The sequence below is a fragment of the Doryrhamphus excisus genome, linkage group LG11 (assembly GCF_037039965.1).
Source record: "Doryrhamphus excisus strain RoL-2023G ecotype Guam linkage group LG11, RoL_Dexc_Guam_v1.1, whole genome shotgun sequence".
Lineage (NCBI taxonomy): Eukaryota > Metazoa > Chordata > Actinopteri > Syngnathiformes > Syngnathidae > Doryrhamphus > Doryrhamphus excisus.
Window position 1 is genome coordinate 20,421,404 of NC_136367.1, and position 15,413 is coordinate 20,436,816.

The 15,413-nt window shown below is 40.3% G+C and overlaps 1 protein-coding gene across 4 annotated transcripts in view; it reads left to right on the forward strand.

Moving 5' to 3' along the window:
• foxp1b (forkhead box P1b) overlaps positions 1–15,413 on the forward strand; it is a 145,060-nt gene that overhangs the window by 35,843 nt on the left and 93,804 nt on the right. For all 4 annotated transcript variants that reach the window (XM_058087447.2, XM_058087454.2, XM_058087397.2 and 1 more), the window contains exon 4: positions 7,576–7,641. The gene's annotated coding sequence lies outside the window, so the exon portion shown is untranslated. The remainder of the gene's footprint in view (positions 1–7,575; positions 7,642–15,413) is intronic.

The following is a 15,413-nucleotide window of genomic DNA, read 5'->3' on the forward strand; positions in this document are numbered from 1 at the left end:
ATTATTCTCATTTTTGTCCCTTTGTATTGAGTTGCGGACTCCTGTAGAGCAGCTACACACAATAACCAGCACAGAAAGCGTTTTAGGTCTTCCGGAATCTGCACCTATTCAGCTGTATTTCTTTGGATTTCGTGATTTCAGCAAAAACGGTCTGTTTTAATGTATTCCACCATGGAACGCCCACTCTACTGTGGTTGGTCACACCCCCGAGTGCCAGACAAAAGAACTGTGCTCCGTTAGCTGGTTGATTGGATGTCTCCCAACCTTAAGATTTGCTGGTTTGATTCTCGGACCCCATGTAGACGTATTGTTGAGCAACTCATCAGTAGTTGAGTGGGAGCCCATTCACCATTTATCCACTTAAACTGCTCACAAACCTCTAACTTTGTCCACAACTGCACGGAACGATGTCCAGGAGCCAAGTTAAAAAAGTTAAAACATTTTCCTCGTTGCTAACATTGTGGCCCGTCCAACGACCTTGCTAATTTGAAGCGCCTGCTTCAAAGTCAAGTTGCAAACTCAAATGATGTTTAAAGGCGACTTGAATGATAACACTACTTTGCGTCCGTACCCGTCCTAAGGCTAAATTTGCTGAAATAATTATAATTTTTTACTAATAATCTGTTTTGGCTATGGGCTATTTACACACTTTTCAACAATTATTCATGTATTCATGAACTATTGAAATTGACAAATCAGTTATAGCACAACAATGGCAGCACCTAGTGTAATTGTTTCCAATGCTAATGCCAGTGATGAACCGCATTAAAACACCCATGAAAGACCTGATAGGAAGGGAGAAACAAATTATTTCAAATATTTGATATTTAAATGAGTTCAAGTGAACAGAGACATGAGTCAGAGGCGAGTAGTTTCCCCTGGTGATCCTCCAGGCTCCTTTTGTTTCCTTGGTGTGTCTCCAGCTCATTAATGTTCTAAGCATGTGAGAAAAGCAGACCGTACTCCATAACCCGTAGATGGGTGACACCTCCAGCCCGGCACACATACGCATGTACTGTACGTGCACACACACACACACACAAACCCCTCAGCCGTTTTAAGTCCTTTGGCTCTTTTAGGAGGTGATGGCCGCCAAGCTGGCGGATTAAAATGACAATAGTCTAATTAACTCGACCTCAGTGTCAGTGCACTAAAATGGCTGATGGCCTGTCACTTCCTGTTTGAAAACCTTTTGTCTCCTCATTGTCCAAAAAAATAAAGATTTTTTTAACCCGTAAAAAGTCTCACCCTTACTTGATGGAATTTGCTAATGGCAATTAATTCCCAAAAGCTAATTAAATCTTGACATTTTTTCCCATTATTTATATAACCCTCTTGTTCTATCCTTTTAAAAGGAGTGCGGTTACAGTAGGGGAAAAAAGGTCCAAATTGAAGTGTTAATGCGCTGCCTCATTTCATTCACTATAATTTTGTATTAATAATAATAATAATAATACATTTTATTTGTATAGTGCTTTTCAGAGTACTCAAAAATGCTTTACAGTAGAGAAAAAAATTAAAATAGAGTTGAGTAAAATCAGAATAAACGATTAGTGATATTGTGTGCTCAAAGCGTTGGTTCTCTTTTTCCACTATTTCGAACCACTGGCAACTTAAGAAAGGTTATAAACAAATAGATGCTCTACTGTATGTACATCATCTTTTATCTTCTTCGTCATCCACCCCATACATTTGTGCATTACTTGATAATTCATCTTAAACATATTTGATGAAGAAAAAGAACAAAAAAAGCTTTAATGACTGAAGTAGAAACTTCTTTTTTTCCTTCCGTCATGTCGATTGGTGATTAAAGCCTATAGGGAGATAATTATACTTTAGACCGGAGTTAATGAAATGAAAAACCTTTCTTTTCTTTTTGAAAAGAGAGGATATATTTCATTGTGCTATCTACAGACATCTCCCACCCTTGACAAGACCCACAGAAACAGATCGGTTTTAGGGTTCCAGCCCCCCGTGCCGCCTGTCAGTCGGTGGCAGATATGAGAAATCTATGAATGAGGAGCTTTGAATCTGAATCCCTCTGATGATGATCTCATAAAAATCCCGTTGCAGGTCATGTGGGATGAGTACGGATTTGATAGAAAAAGAAATTCCAGGATAATTTTCATTGGCGCTCAGTTGGGCACATACCCCCACATAGGGGTATCTATCAGTAAATCATCATTACTTAATATTATTGATCCGTTTACACGCACAAATGCGTCATATTACAACCATAGTTTATTCTAACATCGTTTCAACATCTTCCCCCAAAGACTGTCTCATTCCGTGGGAAGAGCGGCCACTAATGAGCCGGCGAATGAGCAGGACGACGGTTGTTCACCAGCCACGCCCGGACCCAACCACCGCAACCCTATTGTGACCACTCCCACAGGGGACACGCCCACCACAGACATAAACAGGGGAACTCCGCAACTTAACCTTTCGAACCGAAGGAGCCATTTGGCTGAAATGGGGAATATCCTCAGCAAACAACAATCCAGTTGGGTTTACATCTGGTGTATGATGTGTATTGGTGTAACATACACTACACCCCCCCCCCCCCCCAACAGTACTCTCACATTTCATCATCTGTTCACCAGCGCCAGGGTGCTCCGGCACAAGTTGCCTGCTCTGGATCCATCTGTTGTTATTATTTTCCACTGATAATTGACTTCAACAATGGAATGCTTGTGCCCCCCCCACCCCCCCGCCTTTGAAACTTAATACCATGTTTATTTGCCAGAGGTCTCACTAGTGCTCTCTGTTCTCTCGTACTCCCTCTGACCCCTCAATTTCTCCCTCTGTCTCTTCACCCAATGCCCCTCCACCCATATTCCCCTTTTCCCCTTCTCCCTCCCCTCGACCTGCTGATTTGAATCCGTGTCAAATATGGATGAAAGATGTACAGTATGTTGGAGAACGTCAGGAAGATTTGAATTGGTCATTGACATCTTTCTCCAGAGCCATATGTACATGTAATTACACAAAACCTTGGTTAGCGTCATTAATCTGTTCCGGAAGGTCTCTAACCAAAACGTACTCTGACCGAATACATTTTTTCCATAAGAACAAATGTAAATCAGTTAATCTGTTCCAAAAAGCCCAAAATGTTAACACAATACATCTTTTTATACTTTTACATTACATACTTTTGTCATTAATCTGTTCTGGAAGGTCTCTAACCAAAACGTACTCTGACCGAATACGTTTTTTCCATAAGAACAAATGTAAATCAGTTAATCTGTTCCAAAAAGCCCAAAATGTTAACACAATACATCTTTTTATACTTTTACATTACATACTTTTGTCATTAATCTGTTCTGGAAGGTCTCTAACCAAAACATACTCTGACGGAATACGTTTTTTCCATAAAAACTAATGTAAATCAATTAATCCGTTCCAGAAAGCCCAAAATGAAAACACGAAAAATGTTTTTATACTTTTACATTTCTAGTTTTACATGCTGAAAACAATTAATAATACATATTTGATAATACATATCAATTCATATACACAGTGAATAAAATGAATACATTAAAATGCAGGGTTACGTTTTAATCACGCGACAAGACTTTCACCAAATTGTATACTAACAAGGGCGTTTATGTAAACCGAGGCAAAATTGTGGCGTAAATTTTCAACATGAACAAAAAAAACATGCTAACCGGAACACACACTTTCTGAGGTTCCACTGTTCTTTCTTTATGGTAGATGGCTTTATTTGTTGCATAGTCAAAAGAAGCTTGTACTGAAAGTGTAATTTTCCATTGCTGTGGCGTTCAAATCATGCAAAAACCTTCCAAACTCACAAAACATGTTTTACTCACGGCCAACGATTCACAAACAAACTCTGTGTGGTTTGCAAATGCAAAACCTCATTCACAAACAAATGCATTTTGTTTGCAAATAAGAATACATTTCTCATTAGCACACTGGGTTTGTGACTAACACATACTTTGTGAGTTTTTGGCATGATTTTAGCTCCATAATGCAAATTTTACCTTTGATATCAAACAACCAATGCATTAGTGCGGTCAAATACGGTCCTTCCTTTGTTATGGGCTGCAGGGGAATGCATGTAATGGCAATTGTAATTGCAGAATTGATAAATATGTGTTTCACTGTAAACATGACACAGTCACAATCAGTGTTAATCATAATAATAATAATTATAATAATAATAATCTATTTGGAGGCTGTCGACGTCATTGTCTAATTTGCTTATGTAGCCATGCCAAAGCGGCACCCGCTGCTCATTGGCTAGAGCGATACGTTCTAGTCATGCCAGTCTCCCAAAAGTCTCCCAGAGTCTCCGGAAAAAGAGTTCAGAGCGATCTGCATGCTTGCTAAATATAGCAACAAAGTTACAAAGTTTGCAGCTATGTCCTTCCTGCTACGTCTTCTTATTCCCTGGCAGCCCAGGCGTATTATGAGTTACGATGCATAGTTATATATTTGTTAGATTATATTTTTTATGTTAACTTGGCCAGATGAGAAAATTATTCTTAAGAATGCGCTCCTGTGTTGTAAGACTGGTGCTGTTGATTCAGTCTAAAGAACAACAAGGCATCAAGTCACATTCCCAATGCATGATGCACACACACCCCCCCACGCACACACACACACACACACACACACACAGAGTTAATGCTTTGAATCTCAAGCAATGTTTGTTTTGCAAACTATGGCTCTCACATGACTTCATAGATAGCATATTTTTGTGCTTTTAGAAGGACATATTTTTTTCTAAATATGCCGGTTGAAATTATACAATGTTGGCATAATTCTTCCCTAGAAGACACGTTTGTCCAAGGTGTTACAGTCGCCCTACATCGGCTGCGTTCTGACGCTCAGTCACTACACAGAATGGTGAGGTATAGAACAGCCGGACTATTCCCGGCTGTAAAAAGGGGCTATTGATTTTTAGCATGAATTCATATGATGGTGATGTGTGAAGTTCATTAACGAGCCACCACAGACACAGTATCAAGAGTGCTTAGAGAAATTAATGGAATTACTTACTTAATGTAAATATTCATGAGCTCTCATCTTTTTATCTGCACGGTTTGAAGCGTGAGGGTAGCCCGTCCATTAGAGGACCTGGAGCCCATTGTTGGGATTGAGCACCTTCTGTGGAGGGCTACCAATACGTATTATGAGCACCGAATCTTCCAACACAGCCACCCCCACTGATAACGGAGCTGGGATGAGAGTGATATTCGGACGCCTCCTCCTAAAGAGGGGAGTCCTCTTTGGGCGTTGGTGGTCTTTGTTGTGTGTGCCCCCCGTGTCAAACAGATGTCCATTATCTTTATTTAACCCTTCTGCTTGTTGAGTTCCACTCAATGGTGTGTTGACATAAAACAAAACCATCGATCAGTAGTTTGATTGTGCCACTATCGTTCACTGTCGACTATGGATGCTAGCTAGTCTATGTCGTGTTACTAGTATATATGTTTTGTAGCTTTATCGTGTTTTTTCAAAGATATATGAATTCATTAACCATGCTGTTTTGTAGTTGAATATAGCCTATTATGCATATTTAAGCAAATTTAATATTGTGAATCATACTGTATGTAGTATTTTACACTGGTCACAATGTGGCAGACTCCAGACTTGATCGCTGGACCAACAGCCTTTTATTGCAAGTTCGAATTATCGTACAAAAATTAAATAAAATTAAAAATAAATCTGGGCTGCACGGTGGTTAGTGGTTAGCGCGCGGACCTCACAGCTAGGAGACCCGGGTTCAATCCCACCCTCGGCTATCTCTGTGCGGAGTTTGCATGTTCTTCCCGTGCATGCGTGGGTTTTCTCCGGGTATTCCGGTTTCCTCCCACATTCCAAAAACATGATAAGTTAATAAGAGTGTGAATGGTTGTTTGTCTATATGTGCCCTGTGATTGGCTGGCCACCAGTCCAGGGTGTACCCCGCCTCTCTCTTGAAAACAGCTGGGATAGGCTCCAGCACCTCCGCGACCATCGTGAGAATAAGCGGTAGAAAATGAATGAATGAATAAAAATAAATCTCCAATACAAATATGGGCTCCTGTTACGGTTGTAACCCGCGCCAAGTGAGAACTCAACACTGAACCGTCGACGTCACTTCCTGTCCGCCTGTGCACGGGTCCCATTCATGTCTTAAATGTCGACTTCTGTCAAGTTAATTGGGTAGTTTGATTGTAAAATTGACTATAGGGGTGTTATTTTATGGCTTGAAGGCTCTAATAATGCTAAAAGGTTGTAAACAGGTTTTATATGCTTTAACTGTGAAAATATGAATAAAAACATGAATAAATCAATAATAACAATCAACCGCCTAATTAACTGGGCTTGTTGTTTCTCATTGTGATTGACATTCTTGTTTATTTGCCCAGCAGAGCACGTACGAAACCAACCTGGCGGCATAATTACGTCAATAATAATCACTTCCATTTGCCAAAATATTTGCGTCTATGATGCTCTTGTTCCTCCTCCCCAGCCGGTCGAAGCAACATCCACTTGTTCATCCTCACCGTATGTTACCTGCACTCCTACTGCTCTAAACGGCGGCATTACAGCCTTGTGCTGTTTGGAAATGAGACCATTATCTCTTTAGGTCTACTGAGGTAAGATTGGCTTTATGCACGGAGAAGCGGCCTGCCGCTGCTATCAGCATCCGGTTCCCCATTTGTTCAGTTGCCCTTTCATTTCAAGCAAATACAAATTAACTGTTGTTGAAATGACGGCGAACGTGTCGAAATTAATATTATGCATTATGCAGATGCTTTCAGCTCACAGGTGATGCGGAGTCATTATGTTTAGTAGTTGGAAGCTGAAAATGCGTCCATTTCATTTGTCACCACTTGCCATTGATTTACGACTTAACTGATGATGTGTTAATTGAAGCATAATTCATCCCAATTATGGGCTACTTGAGATGTGTTATTGTGTCCAGCATGTGTATTATACTCCCACTGGACTTGTTTTGAACAAGTCATTTTAAAACCTGCTGTTGGGTATTTTATTTGTTGTGTGCGCTTAGTCGGCTGTTTTTGTTAAATACCAAATATCTGGTCACAAGAGTAGTGGGACAGCCAGTGTGACTTTTATTGATTTCATACTTCAATATCTGGATACGCTTTAATGCTTTTATTCAAATGCCCCTGATATTGTACCCACAGTCACTTTTTCCATAAAAATAACATTTTGTTTGCTTTCAGTTTTCACTATGTATTTACCACAAGGGAGCTGAGGGTTGGGATGGATACTAAATCTTTGTCACTCACCACACTCACATTTTTTTTTTCAAAAATATATGAACCAATTCAATACCAAAAACATATTCATACCAAAGATACTTTTTATAATCCCCATTACCCGAACAAATTCACAAAAAAGTGTGCATAGTTTGCCAATAAACACCATCAAAGGTGAAATTTGATTGCACCAAAAATCTTGCCATTGTCTGACCCGAGGTCCGCTTAAATAGAACATGCTAAATCCTTGAAACGCAATCAAGAACGTGTCTAAATAATTTGCTATTTTGCCAGTCATGTCTACCATCTAACATGTTCCACGTTGTTTCTGCAGGGTGCAGTCACTGTGTTTCCAACACTGGAACAGAAGATTGCTTTTAATAAGCAAACCCTAAAAAAGGTAATACCTTTTCCCCATCACATGTATTTGTATGAAGATGGCATTTTTAGAAATCAATTGATTATTTTTTGTTTGTTTTGTTTTATTGAAAGATGTTGAAGATATCTACCATTCAACACTTTTTACATGATGGACAAAAAGAGGTGATGACGCAACCGCCCGCTAATGAATTTCACTTGAAAGCAATTTTTAGCCATAAAAACAGCCACAAGGTGGCAGAAGTGCAGAAGGTTACACATTGTAGGGAAATTTAAACGCATTGCGTGTATTCACAGTGTTATATTTGTAAATATAGAGGTATAGTTATTGAGATGAGTTGTCATGAAAGTAAGTTATGATTGAAATTGACATTGATATTTTCCCAAAACTTACCTCTGTTCTACTGCTGATTACTAAAGAACGAAAAAAGGTAGAAACATACTTTTTTTTCCAGATGAAAGTCGGGATTCTAATCTTTTGTTTGGTAGGTTCCATATTTAAATAGCCATATAACATAATACACAGAGAGCCTTGAAATTTCAGTCCAAATGGTGTAAAAAGGCCACTACAGAAGGGGTTGTATTTGAAAGATGGCCGGGAATGAATGACTTAATGGGGCTTTAAGGCAAAGTTCTAAAGGTATCCAAGGTAATACTTCAACAGTGTTTTGATGACATTGCTTCAAACAAAAATAAAAATAAAAAGAAGTTCTGTCTGTAAAAATAAACACATTGAAAGGATTTTGGTCACATTCAGGACCTCGGTTAAATGTAGTTTGACTGCATTTATTGCTTACTTTCAAATGCAATTTCTTTATATCGGCATCAAATGGAAATTGCCATGTATTAGTATTTGGCTCGGTAAGCTTCTAATTCGCTGGCATTTACAGCCGTCTGTTTTTCAATGCATTTATAACACTTCGATTCCACAAAGCTCTTTAATCGCTTGCGCCAAGGTTGGCGCATAATAAACAACTGTAGCAACAGTGCCTCATGGGGGCGATTCTGGCAAGAAAGCCAAACACTTCTGTCACTCGCACTGTTGCTGCTGTAGTACCTTAATCTATTCTCTCAGCGTGGCAGCCATTGTGTAAATCCCTGACTGGCATAGTAAATACATGACACTTTGAAAGGGGAACATTATTCTCCTACAAATGGACAGTGGGGACTCAATCAAAAACGTACTGCAACAACTTGCTTGTGTCTTTGATTGAGATCATAGGACTTGTATCGTAGGTCCAAGCTTTGTAAACACTGCAAACCGACACTAGTGGCATGTAACGTAGCAGGCTGCATTCTAGTCACCTAAGAAGTCAAAACAAAGTATCAGAATGTCCGGGTGTTCATAGAAAGGAATCTGGTCTTCAAACAGCAGCATTAAGTACAGTCAAGGTTGTACCGTAAGTTTAATAGTGGCACATTTCTACCGATTTTATACATAAGACGAATAACCAAGCAGGAAATAGTGCTTTTTTTCTGTAAATGTCTTCCTTCAGTCAAGCAAGCAGAAGGCGAACAGGCAACCTCTGCCAAGAAAGTGAACGTATTTGAACACAGAATCTTCGGCGCTAACCACCGGTCCAATCTGCTGCCCAGTTTATAGCAACTGCAAGCTGAAGTTGGGTCGCCAATTGCCAATTTTCAGTAAAGCCTAAATGTGTTTTCGTGGTTGGACTCCACCATATAGTACCACAGTATGTAAGGCCACGACAACAAATATTGTTATATTGCACAAAAAGACACCATGTATCAAACGGTTATAGGTAGTTCCATCCCTGGAGGCGTCTGGGAGGCATCCTGACCAGATGTCCGAACCACCTCATCTGGTTCCACCCAATGCGAAGGAGCAACAGTTCTACTACCAAGTTTCTCCAGTATTCTCACCTTATATCTAACGGAGAGCCCAGCTCATGTCAGCCGCTTGTACCCACAACCTTGTCCTTTCAGTCACTACCCAAAGCTCATGACCATAGATCAGGGAAGGAACTTCGAGCTCGACTCAGCTCCCTTTTCACCACAAAGGACCAACACAGAGTCGGCATCACTTCAAACGCCGCAGGTTTTAGGTAGAAATTTTCCATAATATCTTCTTACCAATAATATCGGCTGATATTGATACAGAAATTAGATATTGGTATCGGATTTTCTGACGATAATGACATTGCAGCTTGCTTGATGATGCTTCATTTCCGGGTTCCGCCTTCAGTTTGTAAATATGCAATTGGCAATCAAAGCGCTACTTCACTTATCACTTATTCACTTATCACTGTCAGGTCTGGAACCAATTAACCGTGATAAACGAGGGACGACTGCAGTTTGTTATGCAGCGTAACGCTTAAACCGTGAAATAGCTTGATGGCGGCAGAACATCTTCACGTCCATACTCCATAGTGAAAGTGAAAGTGAAAGTGAATGATGTGCTTTCATCATTTCTCAATCAAACTGCAGCGATTGTCAAAAGCTTCAGAATTGCACTGCTTGGTGGAAATTCACTTATCACTGTCAGGTCTGGAACCAATTAACCGTGATAAACGAGGGACGACTGCAGTTTGTTATGCAGCGTAACGCTTAAACCGTGAAATAGCTTGATGGCGGCAGAACATCTTCACGTTCATACTACATAGTGAAAGTGAAAGTGCATGACGTGCTTTCATCATTTCTCAATGAAAAGTTTCATTTTTTTCTGTTTTTTTCACGCATTTGCAGGTTCGGAAATGCGGTTGACGAAACAAACTCAATGACAATCTTATTTTTTTTATTTTTGCTTGGTAGCGATATCGCGTCGACATCTTTTTTTATCCTCCATCATTCTGATTTTTTGTGTATATAAAATCTATATTTTAGACAATCGCATTTCTTGGTGAAAAAAAAGCCTTTTGGTGAGGCTCAATTTATTTTTCTATCAATATCAAAGAGACCGTCTACACTCGCCGTCTCTAGCCTGTTGACTAGGACGTCGGATAATATCAGCCCGCCACCGACAGCTGAACATCTGTGTGAGAAAGAAATTGAATCAGGAGTAAGCAAAAAGCATCGAGGAATGGGTTGCTTTAACCGAAAGAGCAAATACAATTTTTGGTTGGATGAACAGATATGTAAGAAAAGTGAAACTAATACAAATTAGTGTTTATCCCTGATCCAAATATACGGTAAAAATACGGTAAAAACAGTAAAAAGAGATGATGATAAGTCGTAAAAACGGCCACTAGGTGGCATAAGTGCATGTTATAAGAGCTCGGCATGCATTTTTTCCCGAACGTGGGATGGAATGAGTAAATTATGAACACGGATTTAGACTGATTTGTGAAGGCTATTTGAGAGAAATAGGTCTTTTGTGTACATAAATTTAACTTCATATTTATACTACATGATGCCATACGTGACAGCATTTGTCCACAATGCGAATGTATTTATGTAATCACACAGCAAAGGGGAGATTCAATTACATTTACGTTAATTTCATCAACAGTCTTTGCGCCTGACTAGAAAAACACAACGCTCGTTATTGCAATGGAAACTGGAACGGCAAACACCGTTAGCTGAAACATTGACATCATATTGCAACAATGTTATTGTTTACTTTACCATCCGCATCCTAATATGGTTACCGCCTTGTCAAAGCTGCCCAGAGCAGAACCGCGGGGGCCTGGCAAAGGGGGCGTTTGCAGCTGCCACTTAAACAATAAGAAACAAATGTCACAGCTTGGCAAAATAGCCTGACTTTCTTCGTCTTACAGTACTTGACCTTCCTTTATGTTCCACTCTGGCTCCTCTGTGGAACTACTTTTTGTTGTTTTTATTTTTATTTTTCGGGAGATGGATCCCCCGCTCCTGGGTTCCCTCTTCTTGTTTTTTCTTGCTCTCTTTGTTTCTGTCTCCCCATCGATCTTATGTCCCGGCCCTGGTGTTAGATGTGTGTATTGTGACTGATGGGTCTCTGTTTGCTGTGTTATTTAGCAGGAGGTGGCTTGATGTGTTTGGAGTGATTTTTGCTCTCCCCTCTGTGGACAAGCAAAGGCCAGTTCAGCTGCAGGTCACACCCTGGACCAAAAACACCATTTTCTTTCATTTTGGTATAAAGTATCAGTCTTGTTGCTGGTAAAATCCTATGATGTCGGTGTTAATACATGCAAATCCTAACAAGATATGACCAATCAGGCCCTACCGCTGAAGGCATCCATCCAATGAGAATACGATGACTGACTTTTAGGCAAGGAGGTCAGTCAGCCCTGCCGTATGGCGCTATCTGACGACGCAGGAAATGGGGTATTATCAGATGCATGGACTTTCTTTTCCCCAGTTGGTGGAGGTAGATGGCAACCTCACTTAAATCCTAAAATCCTCACGTTTATGATATTTGCCCAGCATTATCTGTGCCTGTGGTTGAATGGGAGGACAGAACATGAGGAATGTAGAAGGTCATACTGCATGATTTACACAGTGTAGAGCCTGAGAATCCCTGGGAAAATACTTGGTGGAGGATCAAAGAGACACCATGTGATATGTTCATAACACTGACCTTTTGACCTTTAGATTCATGAATTTCATTTCTTCCTCGCTACGTATATGGGAAAACAACATTTCTGAAATTCATGACAACAGAATTATTGTGTCTGACCGGGGGGGGTTTACTGGCAACATAAATCTTGGGAGCCGAAGAGGCTCAGGTGGCAGAATGGTCGCCTCCCAAACTGCAGGTTGCTGGTTCGATCCTCCATGCTGAAGTATCCTTTACCAGTAGGTAAAAACTGTAGCAGGTCAAAGTGTTTTGAGTACCTTGGATATAGAACAGTGCTATACGAGAGAAAGTACATTTATATTTACCGTATGAATTAAAAAATATGTACTACTGGTGACATTTTGATGGCAGGCTAGCAGAGTACAGGTGTACACCATACAGAGTCAAAAATGTAGATTTGGTTTTGGACTGGTTTCAAAGTAAATGTCCCGAACCTATCCCAGGCTGAACTCAAAAATGAAACCAGGAAAATTCATACAAGCGTACTCAAGAGTCAAATTTTCTATGTGTTGGTCGGCAGTGAAATGAAAGCTTCTCGCGCCCCCAGTATCAAAATATATCGGTATGTCCCAATATGAGTTTCTTTTTATTTTTTAAAGAAAGTTTTCGGCATTGCATCTGAGCAACCCATTCATTTGTGCGCTGCAATGACGTCAGCTTCCCTTTGGGTTTTGGACTATGGGTCCTCTGGCTCCATCTGGTGGACATAAGCAGCATTGCAGTGCCATCCAGCATTTGCTGCGCTCCTCCAATAAAATTAATTTCTCAAGCGACTCTGACCCTACGCGGATGACACCTCATACTTTGCTAAGAGTTCGATAGTGTTTTGGATCGTTAAAAAAAAAAAAAAAGCAGATTTGTGGTGTAACTGTGTTACTTAGCAAAGAACTACAGAGTCACCTCTGATGACATCATATGCAGACAACTGAGCAGGGGGGCATCGATCTTCCGGTGCCGGTTTCCATTCCAGAGCATGCTAACAAGCTACTAAAGTTTTGTGATATAAAGATGTTATGAACACAATCGGTTTCATAACAAAACAAGATGCACGCCATGTAGTACACTCTCGTTGACAAAAGATTTTTGTGTAGCTAAAAATAAGAAAAAAAAGTGCTAAACTTTGTTGAAGGTTACCTTTTGAGAAAGGAAGCCTGGTTTCCCGTCAACGAAGTTCTGTAAACATTGCAGAGCATAAAGATGCGGCCGATACCGACGTATTTCACACTCGGATTTCTTTTTCTTCCCCTGATTTCCGTAACTGTTTAACATTGTGCTGTGTGTGTTCATTTGTCAAAGTGCTTAAAAGCACCAGGAAGCTCAGTGATATGCCTCCTCACAATATAAATCTCGGGGAGAAAGTAAATGCAGCACTAGGGGGGCTTTTAAATATGAATTAATGAAATGCTGCTTAGGCACATCTCTAGGTATTGTGCCATGTTTAAGAAAGAAACTGCAGCGGGCTACTAGCTGCGGAGGTGCATTTGGACTTGGAGTCCTTTAATTAGAAGTGAGATATTAGCATTTGCTCGGGCTTTATGCGGGGTGAGGGGATCGGCCGGCGACGGTGCCTTCATTAGCCAGCTTCTCTGTGTAATGAGTGCCGTCATTAGCTGATGGAGGGGATTTGCCCTCGCTTTACCTTGAAAGGCACATCTTTTACGTACTTGTTAGGAATAAGACATGGAAATGGATTTTTTAATGAATAAAATAAGATGTTTCTTTTTGGGAAAAATTGTACTGCATTTTTATATCGACATCGAGTTGTGGTCAGTTGACATACGCTCATCTTGGGCGAGAATGCCAAATACGTTTGTAGTTTCCATTATTTGTAAATTTGTCTTTATTTATTATTATTATTATTTTTATTTATTTTATTTGTTTTTTTTCCAGAAAGATTTTACCATATTCATATTCACTGATGGATTGCTGGACTGACAGCCAGATTGCTGTACCAGTCTACCAGTCCATCTAGGTCAGGGGTGGGCAAACTACGGCCCGGGGGCCACATCCGGCCCGCTAAGTGTTTGAATACGGCCCGCCCGTTCTTTCCAAAGTATATTATTATATATTATTATATATATTATATATACGTATATAATATATATATTATATATATATTATATATATATATATAATATATATTATATATATATATTATATCCGTTATTTGATGTGGTCTGTTGTTTACAAAGTGCTCCTGAAAAAAGGGACACAAGCACATAATAATAATAATGATAATAATGCACAGCGGTCGAGTGGTTATTGCGCAGACCTCACAGCTAGGAGACCGGGGTTCAATTCCACCCTCGGCCATCTCTGTGTGGAGTTTGCATGTTCTCCGCGTGCATGCGTGGGTTTTCTCCGGGTTTCCTACCACATTCTAAAAACATGCTAGGTTAATTAGCGACTCCAAATGTGAGTGTGAATGGTTGTTTGTCTATATGTGCCCTGTGATTGGCTGGCCACCAGTCCAGGGTGTACCCCGCCTCTCGCCCAAAGACAGCTGGGATAGGCTCCAACACCTCTGCAAGGAAAAGCGTTAGAAAATGAATGAATAATAATTAGAATAAATGTATTTATAAATTTGTAAATAAATGTATTTAATTTATTTAAATTTATATATATAGTCTGGCCCCCCCTATCAATTTTTTTAAATCAATGCGGCCCACGAGTCAAAAACTTTGCCCACCCCTGATCTAGGTTCTTACCCTCACCTATGATCATGAGTGGCCGACCATCTGGGAGGCACCAGGTGAGGTGGCTCGGGCATCTAGTTAGGACGAGTGTCTCCCCATGGAGGTATTCAGCGCACATCCGACCAGTAGGAGCCCAGACCACGTTGGGGAGGCTATGGCTCTAAACTGCCTTGGGAAAACCTCGGGATCCCTTGGGAGGAGCTGGACAAAGTATCCCAGGTGAAGGAGGTCTGGGTTTCTCTGGATAGATGGAGGACTTCAGATATGTCTGAAATCCCCCCAAAATAGAAACGTCAACACTTTCACCAGGACAATGATCCCAAACACGCATTGAAAAGGCTAGGATGAAGTTTGTGGAATTACTTTCCCAAAGCAAGACCCCAACGTCAACCTTATTGGACATTTGTGGACTATCTTTAAAAACCGGGTCAGGTCTTGACAGCCAGAACTAAGCCGATCACCCACTGAAGACATACGTATTTTATGACATTTCAAATAAATGACTAAGTACCAATAATTAATATGACAGGTGTGTATATTCTGACCACGATTGTATTTGTTTTTGTATTTTTTTGCGAC